Genomic DNA, 10,451 nt, shown 5'->3' with positions numbered 1-10,451 from the left:
GAAAGGTCTCAAGTACACAACCTAACCCTACACCTAAAGGAGCTGGAAAAGAACAGCATAGAAAGCCTAAACCCAGCAGGAGAAGAGAAATTGTAAAGATCAGAGCAGAAATCAATGAAATAGGAACTAAAGAACAGCAGAACAAATCAACAAAACTAGAAGCTAGTTCTTTGAAAGAATTAATAAGACTGATAAACCCATGGCCAGACTTATTAAAAAGAAAAGAAAAAGAAAGGACCCAAATAAATAAAATCATGAATGAAAGAGGAGAGATCACAACCAACACCAAAGAAATACAAACAATTATAAGAACATATTATAAACAACTATACGCCAGCAAATTTGACAATCTGGAAGAAATGGAAGCATTCCTAAAGACACATAAACTACCAAACTGAATCAGGAAGAAATAGAAAACCTGAAAAAACCCATAACCAGTAAGAAGATTGAAACAGTCATCAAAAATCCCCCAACTAACAAGAGCCCAGGGCCAGACGGCTTCCCAGGGGAATTCTACCAAACATTTAAAGAAGAATTAATACCTATTCTCCTGAAACTGTTCCAAAAAATAGAAATGGAAGGAAAACTTCCAAACTCATTTTATGAGGCCAGTATTACCTTGATCCCAAAACCAGACAAAGACCCCACCAAAAAGGAGAATTACAGACCAATATCCCTGATGAACACGGATGCAAAAATTCTCACCAAAATACTAATATGATCCAACAGTACTTTAAAAGGATTATTCACCATGACCAAGTGGGATTGATTCCTGGGCTGCAAGGTGGGTTCAACATCCACAAATCAATCAGTGTGATCCAATACATTAATAAAAGAAAGAACAGGAACCATATGATACTCTCAATAGATGCTGAAAAGGCATTTGACAAAGTACAGCATCCCTTCCTCATCAAAACTCTTCGGAGTTTAGGGAGAGAGGGTACATTCTTCATTATCTTCAAAGCCATCTATGAAAAACTCACAGCGAATATCATTCTCAATGGGGAAAAACTGTCGCGGCTGGCACGACAAATCGACCAGGGTCGAGAGGGTAAGAGGATGCTGAAAAGAAATTAAGAGACAAAGAGATGGGGGCAGGAGGAGCACTAAGGAGGATGTCCAATAGTGCCAATTTTATTCAAGGCAGCAAGGCATTATATAGCTAACAGAAACAATCATAAGAAAGTATCTATTTTTAGCTGATTACTAAAGAGTTTGCAACATGCACAGAAAACCCTTCAAGCTTTCCCATTATCTATTTCCCAAGCACCAGTAGCAGACCCTCTAGTGCCAGATGTACTGACTTCAAGGCCACTCAAGACATAGTTTATGCAAGCACAGCACAGTCTTACAGTGGTGTAGTCTATAGCCCTTGCAAGGACAGCAAGGATAAGCCAAGAATTTCTGACCCCGACCAAATCGTCTCTATCTGACTAGCAAATGTGTGGGAAGTCACATAGGCGAGCGCACAACACATAGCACAGACCCTTTCTCAGTGCTACTCGACTTTATCGACCTAAGCCTTTTGTTCAGCTATTCAGCCTTTAAAAGAGGCACAAGTCAGGGCCTGGTTTGGTTCTCATCTCAAGCCTTACCGTGGCCTTCCACAAAAAACTGAAGGCTTTTCCCCTAAGGTCAGGAATATGGCAGGGATGTCCACTATCACCACCGCTATTCAACATAGTACTAGAAGTCCTAGCCTCAGCAATCAGACAACAAAAAGAAATTAAAGGCATCCAAATCAGCAAAGAAGAAGTCAAACTATCACTCTTTGCAGATGATATGATATTTTATGTGGAAAACCCAAAATACCACTCCAAAACTGTTAAAACTTGTAAAGGAATTCAGTAAAATTTCAGGATATAAAATCAATGCACAGAAATCAGTTGCATTTCTATATACCAACAAGACAGAAGAAAGAGAAGTTAAAGAGTCGATCCCATTTGCAACTGCACCCAAAACAATAAGATACCTAGGAATAAACCTAACTAAAGAGACAAAGAATCTGTACTCAGAAAACTATAAAGTACTCATGAAAGAAATTGAGGAAGACACAAAGAAATGGAAAAACGTTCCATGCTGATGGATTGGAAGAACAAAATTGTGAAAATGTCTATGCTACTTAAAGCAACCTACACATTTAATGCAATCCCTATCAAAATCCCATCCATTTTTTTTTTCAAAGAAACGGAACAAATAATCCTAGAATTTATATGGAACCAGAAAAGACCCCGAATAGCCAGAGGAATGTTGTAAAAGAAAGCCAAAGTTGGTGGCATCACAATTCCAGACTTCAAGCTCTATTACAAAGCTGTCATCATCAAGACAGCATGGTACTGGCACAAAAATAGACACATAGATCAATGGAAAAGAACAAAGAGCCCAGAAATAGACCCTTAACTCTATGGTCAACTCATCTTCAACAAGGCAGGAAAGAATGTCCAATGGAAAAAGGACAGTCTCTTCAACAAACGGTGTTGGGAAAACTGGACTGCTACATGCAGAAGAATGAAACTGGACCATTTCCTTACACCACACACAAAAATAGACTCAAAATGGATGAAGGACCTCAATGTGAGAAAGGAATCCATCAAAATTCTTGAGGAGAACACAGGCAGCAACCTCTTCGACCTCAGCCGCAGTAACTTCTTCCTAGAAACATCGCCAATGGCAAGGGAAGCAAGGGCAAAAATGAACTATTGGGACTTCATTGAGTTCAAAACCTTTTGCACAGCAAAGGAAACAGTCAACAAAACCAAAAGACAACTGACAGAATGGGAGAAGATACTTGCAAACGACATATCAGATAAAGGGCTAGTGTCCAAAATCTATAAAGAACTTAGCAAACTCAACACCCAAAGAACAAATAATCCAATCAAGAAATGGGCAGAAGACATGAACAGACATTTCTGCAAAGAAGACATCCAGATGGCCAACAGACACATGAAAAAGTGCTCCACATCACTCGGCATCAGGGAAATACAAATCAAAACCACAATGAGATACCACCTCACACCAGTCAGAATGGCTAAAATTAACAAGTCAGGAAATGAAAAATGCTGGCGAGGATGCAGAGAAAGGGGAATCCTACTACACTGTTGGTGGGAATGCAAGCTGGTGCAACCACTCTGGAAAACAGCATGGAGGTTCCTCAAAGAGTTGAAAACAGAGCTACCCTATGACCCAGCAATCGCACTACTGGGTATTTACCCTAAAGATACAAATGTAGTGATCTGAAGGGGCATGTGCACCCCAATGTTTATAGCAGCAATGTTCACAATAGCCAAATTATGGAAAGAACCTAGATGTCCATCAATAGATGAATGGCTAAAGAAGATGTGGGATAGATATATACAATAGAATACTATGCAGCCATCAAAAGAAATGAAATCTTGCCATTTGCAACAATGTGGATCGAACTAGAGGGTATTATGCTGAGCAAAGTAAGTCAAACAGAGAGAGACAATTTTCATATGATCTCCCTGATATGAGGAATTTGAGAGGCAGAGTGGGGGGTAGGGAAGGAAAAAATGAAAGAGGATGGGATAGGGAGGGAGACAGACCATAACAGATTCTTAATCTCACAGGGGATTGCTGGGCGTAGGGAGGGTATGGAGAGGGTGGTTGGGTTATGGATGCTGGGGAGGGTATGTGCTATGGTGAGTGCTGTAAACTGTGTAAACCTGATGATTCACAGACCTGTACCCCTGGGGCAAACAATACATTATATGTTAATAAAAATAATAAATTAAAAAAAATTTTTTTAAAGAATTTTTCATGATAAAATAGAAGAAGGGTTTATATGGAATGGGGTGTTTTTTTTTTTTAAGATTTTATTTATTTATCTGACAGAGATCACAAGTAGGCAGAGAGGCAGGCAGGGGCTGAGCAGAGAGCCCGACACGGGGCTCGATCCCAGGACCCTGGGATCATGACCTGAGCCGAAGGCAGAGGCGTTAACCCACTGAGCCACCCAGGCGCCCCTATGGAATGGGTTTTAAGGCCACATAAATTTGCCAAATACTAGTTTCATGTAATCTAAGGATGCTTCTCTAAGGGAAGATTTGCTACAGCTTGAAATATGCTGATATGAATGCTAAATTCATGTGTGTGTGTGTGTGTGTGTGTGTGTGTGTTTAAACCAGAACTTAGATCCCATTCCCTCCCTCCATCGAAAGCAAACATCACTGGACGAGCAACCTGAGAGACAGAGAAGCTCGTGTTCCACGGGACCTAAGGCTCACCTGCCCTCCGGGGTCCGGGCTTCCGTGCCCGCCAGCAAGCACATTCCTGCAGTCCGGGCAAGGGAAGCTGCTGGAAACCGGAGCAGAAAGCAGCAGCCTCTGCTGTAAGCCCCACTTGCCCTTCCTCCTCTGACCTCCTTTGGCGGTTGGGAAGATTGCCAGCAGTTCCTCCTCAGTTTTGCCAAATGAAAGACTTGGATCAGGGCCCTCTTCCTTCCCGGGAGGAAAATGAATTTCCCAGGGCCTTCACGAATTCATTGTTTTTGCTGATTTTAATTGGTGATTAAGCCCTGAATATCTTGAGAAATTAAGCCAGTTTTGATAGCTGGGATCTACCGGAAGCCCATTTGTCACCGTTCTTCATACTTGGCATGTGTTAAAGTGACATTTCGGATACGTTCCCATCTAATTTCGGTGACTTTTTGTTCGAATTCACACTCCGTGAATGTTAATAGTATGTGGGGGTTCTGTGTACTGAATACATTGACATTTTCTCTCCCGAAGGAAGTACAATGCTGCCGCTCCGTCCCCAGCCCCCACCCCGACCCCTTTTGCTCTGTGTTGGGTGCAGTGAGGACCAGTGATTGTGCACAAACACACAACAGGACTTGTGGCCCTACCCCCTGCTTGGATCTCTCTGCCCTCCTGCAGTTGCTTCCCTCTGCCCAGGAACCAGGAGCCTCCGGGGAAAACTCATTAGGCAGCCTCTTGGCCCCAGGGTTTGAAGCGTCCCTGCAAGCCCCCAGGGCAGAGATAAGCTCTGGGATCAGTTGGGGTCAGCTCCTGAGCACAGCAATAGGCACCCATGGCCCCGGGCCGGTGACACTTCCAGGCAGACAGGTGCCTGCAGCACTAACAGGACCCAGCCCGTCTTGGTGTCATTTGCTTTTCACGCTTGCCCCAGGAACTCGCAGAGCAATGCAGCTAGCCCTCGCCTGCCAGCGTGTCTGCCCGCCTCCGGGCTGGACCGAGCCTGCTCAGCTCATTGGAGCGTCTGCAGAGAGGAAGCCCATGGCTCACCACAGCCAGAGGTCAGAAGGCTCCAGGGACCACTCGGGCTGGCAATGAACGTGCTTCCCATCAACCTAGCAATGACTGGCCATGGCCTCTTGCAACTCAAAGCCTAGGATTTCAGAGACTTCCAAACAAACGTTCATTGTAACAGATCATGCTTTTTCCCAAGTTATTTCTTCCCCTGAAAATCCTAAGATATCAGGGAGCATGGCCACACATCCCAAGTGGAAAACCCACTGTGTGCCTTTCCATGGCCACAGGATCGTTATTCTAAAGAGAATGCTTTGGCCAAAGCCCCCTGTGGATACTACCAGCAGGAAGCCATGAAAACACCACCAGCTCCTCGGTGGGACAACACAGAGCTGGCCAGGGGAGCAGATCTAAGCGCCAATCAATCCTGGCGCTACACCCACATTTGTGCTTCGTTCTCCCCTCGCTCCTTATCTGGGCTGTGTTGTGCCGTGTCAGAGTCCACCAGTAATGCCACAACCGTGGTGCACCCCATCAGATGCTCAGGACAGTGAAGCAAGGATCTTACCAAAGATGTAAGCCATGAATGGCTTCAGTCTCCTGATAATGTCCCCAGAAGTTTAAATAAAGGCTGAGTCTTGGTTTGGTTTCACACGTGGTCCAGCTCCCTCTCTGGCTGGGGCCAGTCTTTCCATCGACTGGGACTTCTACCATGGCTCCCAGGGGCTTCGTCTTCATCTTTCCAGCTCACTTCCCTCCGTGTAACACTAGTGGCTCTTTACTGAGCACAGAACTCGTCTGCGTGCCCCCCGTCACCCTATGTTACACTGCCACATGGGTCACCTGCTGTGATGGCCTCATGATTCATGTTCTTTCAGGAAGTGGCCCGGCTATGTGACCATGACTTGTTACGTCTCCCTGAACGCTAGTGCAGCTTAGACGCCAACTCTTTTTTAAAAGATTTTATCTATTTATCTGAGAGGGAGAGACACAGCGAGAGGGGGAACACAAGCAGGGGGGAGTGGGAGAGGGAGAAGCAGGCTCCCCATTGAACAGGGAGACAGACGCGGGGTTCAACCCCAGGATCTGGGATCATGACCTGAGCCGAAGACAGCCGCTTAACGACTGAGCCACCCAGGCGCCCTGAGGCCAACCCCTGAGAGAGGAGTTGGACAAAGCCCTTGGTGTGAAATAAAGTACATACAATATCTTGGTTGAAGTTCTTGGTAGACTACGGACCGGGACAGCTTTAAGAACTGTAAGAACAGCTATAAGAACACCACCACTTGCCCTATTTCCTGCTCACACTGAAAAAAATGCTTTGAGCCACCTAATTAAGCTATTTAGAACTTATCTTAGTCCAAGTCAAAAAGATAGAGAGAGAAGAAAGAAATTGACTAACTCAACAGAACATACTATAAACCCTCTGGCAAAAAGAGACCAAGCATTCTGGACTGTAGGCACCTGACACTTTTTCAGAACATGCTGATGTTCCTCGTAAGCGATTATATTTGTTGCTAATACACAGTTTATTTGTTACTAACCAGATCTTTCCCAGGTACCAGCCCGGGACAGGCCACAGCACTCTCAGACAACGAACCACAAAGAGCGGTCTTTAGAAAGAAGGAGAGAGAAAGTCATTCAGGTTCTTCCAGATTCTGGGTCTGCTTTAGTGCTTGGTGCGTCCCAGGTCCTCTGGGCTGGTGGGGGGCAGGGGCAGTGGAGCACGTGAAGGGCTCTGGCAAGTAAACTCGCAGTTCAGGTACCTAAATGTACCCCCGACATTCTCCAATCCAGTGTCAGTCGCCTTCATGTTCTTCTGGACACTCTGTGTGTTGAGAGCCGGAAGTCATTAAGGCAGACTCTAACAGCCATTTCTATTTTTAGTTCTTCAGTTGTCATTAGGACACAAATTTCTATGTCCAGATGTTAAAGGCCCTCCTCAGACAACAGCTTACTCGTTGTCTTCCAAATTGATTTAACAACAAAAACTGGGTCACCAAGGGCCTCTGGTTTCATCTTCAACAAGCAAAGAGCTTTGGAGTCATGTCACCACTCCCATCCTTACAACTACAAAAGGCTGGACAAACTTTGCAAAACATGACTTCTTTTTGGAGCCATCAGAGGACTGGGGCCAACAGAGCCAACCGCCACTCCCCAAATTTGGAGAGACAGGAGTATCCATAGTCACAGCTGGGATCTGCTGACACGGGGCTGAAGCCACTGAAACTAAAACACTTACTAAAAACACTTACACTGTAACTTAGATGGACTATCGTGAAGGGGAGGGGCAGGCAGGAGTAAAAAATCCTCATAAAAATTTGGACTCCCCCCAAATTTATCTAGTAATAGCCTACTGTTGACCAGAAGTCCTATCAATAACAAACAACTGATGAACACATATTTTGTCTATGTATTATATACTGTATTCTTAGAATAAAGCTGGAGAAAAAAATATTAGGAAAATCATAGAAGTACATTTATAGTAATTGACTGAAAAAAAAAAAATCCACGGAACCTGCTCAGTCCAAACCCCTATTTTCAAGGGTCAACTGTGTTATCAGTTATACTTTAAATGTGACAGGTCTAAATACACCAATTAAAAAGACAGAGATTGTCAGAGTAGATTAAAAACAGGAAGCTTGTTATCTGCTATATATTCTGTCTATAGGAAACCCACTTTGTAAAGATCTAGAGAGATTAAAAATAAAGGGGTGGAGAAAGATAGATGCCATGCTGAACACTCATCAGAAGAAAGCTGGGGTCGTTATTTTAACTTCAGACAAAGCAGACTCCACAACAAGGAATATTAAGAATAGAGGACAGGGGGCGCCTGGGTGGCTCAGTGGGTTGAGGCCTCTGCCTTTGGCTCGGGTCGTGGTCCCGGGGTCCTGGGATCGAGCCCCGCATCAGGCTCCCTGCAGGGAGCCTGCTTCCTCCTCTCTCTCTCTCTGCCTGCCTCTCTGCCTACTTGTGGTCTGTCTGTCAAACAAATAGATAAAATAAAAAAAAAAAAAAAAAGAATAGAGGACAGAGCAATAAAGGGGTCAATCCTCCAAGAAAACACAGCAACTTTAATGTATATGCATCTAACAAGAGAGCGTCACAACACACGAGCTTCTAGGCCACCATGGGGCTGGGAGGGGACTCTGGGCCGGTCCCTCCTGGGTGTCTGAGCCTTCCCTTGTCCTCACCTGGGATGCCATTTTGGCCCCTCAAGCCACTCCCTAGACATCCTTCGACACAGGAACCGGGACACAGGAGTTAGCATAGCCCTCTGAATTTGGACCCTCTACTCCTTTAACTTTGAAAAACATGGGAGTCCATCTATCTCATCAATCTCTGCCTTCAAATCTTTAGTAAACCTGTCCCAAGAATTCTCAAGAGACTCTCAAATCTTGGCACTCACCAACCATGAGGCATTGATGGAATAATGAATGGCTGAGTACTATTCCTGCTGATTGGATGTCACATGTACGATGTGAATGGTAAACCAGAAAATCTCAAGGGCATCTCTAATCCTGTCGCATGCATTTTCTCAACTGCTAGATGCTCAACGACACTAGTGCCAGGCCAACACTAGAGAACGCAAAGGATTTCCCACACGTGCAACACACACCTTAGCTCTTGTGATAAACCCTCCCTGTCTTCACCAATGGTAAGTTATGGCCGCCTACACTGTCCTTCTGCCACTCTCCCCACGATCCTGACCTTCTTGCTCCCTCCTTCCAGTTTCCTGCAACCTCCCTTCACTAAGTGGGTCACTCACAGACCATACCCATCTCTGACCTCAGCAGGCTGGAGTCTGGATCTAGCAGGTTGTTTAATTTTCTTTTGACTTCTATTGAACCAGCAGACAGAGGAGAAGTTTAAGGTCCTGATAAGCAGAATATCAAGTCTGGATTTGTTCAAGTTAAGTTTCCTGACCAGAGGGAGCGGGGGAAAAAAAAAAAAAAAAAAAGATTGTCAGTCAGCATCAGCGTCCAACTCCTGGTTTTGGCTTAGGTTGGGATCTCGGGGTCATGAGATCAAGCCCTGCATTGGCACCCATGCTCAGTGGGGAGTCTGTTCAAGATTCTCTCTCCCTCCGCCCCTCCCCGCTGCACACTCTTTCTCTAAAATAATCTTAAAAAAAAAGAAGAAAGAATATCAGCATCCAAGGGATCCAAGTAGCATATTCTATACCTTAGTTATGCCAATACCTGGTTGACTCTTTTTTTTAAAAGATTTTACTTATTTGACAGGGAGAGAGAGATCACAAGTAGGCAGAGAAGCAGGCAGAGAGAGAGGGGGAAGCAGGCTCCCCGCTGAACAAAGAGCCTGATGCAGGGCTCGATCCCAGAACCCTGAGATCATGACCTGAGCCGAAGTCAGAGGCTTAACCCACTGAGCCACCCAGGCACCCTCCTGGTTGATTGTCTGTATAATGAAGGTCAAATGAAAGCTAACAGGGATCCTCATTTTATCTTATAAAGTTTATGAGCTATTGATCCCATTTATCAGGTATTTGGGATCCAAATAAACCATTTAGCAGTTAAGAAATTAGTCTCTCAGCTTGTGACATGGATTTCCTACGATGCGGTTCATAGTAAGAGGCGTCCCACTTGGCTTTACCAGGGTAAGCGCCGATTCTCTCACTGCTGACCCTGACCCTATAGAATTTATGAACACTCAACAGTATCTGGGGGAGCACAGGGTGCTGGGGAGAAGGTGGAAACTGGAACTCCAATCAGTCCCCTCCTGCCAAGATGGGGTAATAACTTCTAACCTCATGGTTTTTGTCGGGGTTAACAAGATAACACACGTAAAATGTCCTCCTCGCAAAGAGCCGAACAAAGGAGCCACCGTCCAGGGCTTCGTCTTAGTAAATGGAAGGACAAAAACGTGCACGTCCGCAACCAGACAGGCATTATCAAGTGGACTACGATTCTCTAGAACAGGAGATTTCTCTGTCCTTCCTGAATCTGCAGGTAGGGGAGCCACGGGATACGTCCATTCATGAACCAGGGCGGTCAGGCATGAAGTTCTTTAGTACATAGGTAGGATACAAACCTGTGGTCATTTTTTTTTTTTTAACTACTTGACTCAGGAAGAAAAGATGCAATTTTTAACATGTCCCAATACTTCATTTTCATTCCTCAAGTTTCCTTCCCCTTTGATGGGCCGCACCGGCTTGACAGTCAAGGTCGGGGGAAAGGCTGTACCAGCGAAAGACCCATCCCA

This window comes from Enhydra lutris, unplaced genomic scaffold (assembly GCF_002288905.1).
Source record: "Enhydra lutris kenyoni isolate GAN:26980312 unplaced genomic scaffold, ASM228890v2 scaffoldscaffold12, whole genome shotgun sequence".
Classification (NCBI taxonomy): Eukaryota; Metazoa; Chordata; class Mammalia; order Carnivora; family Mustelidae; genus Enhydra; species Enhydra lutris.
Note: the sequence above shows the minus strand (reverse complement) of the source record.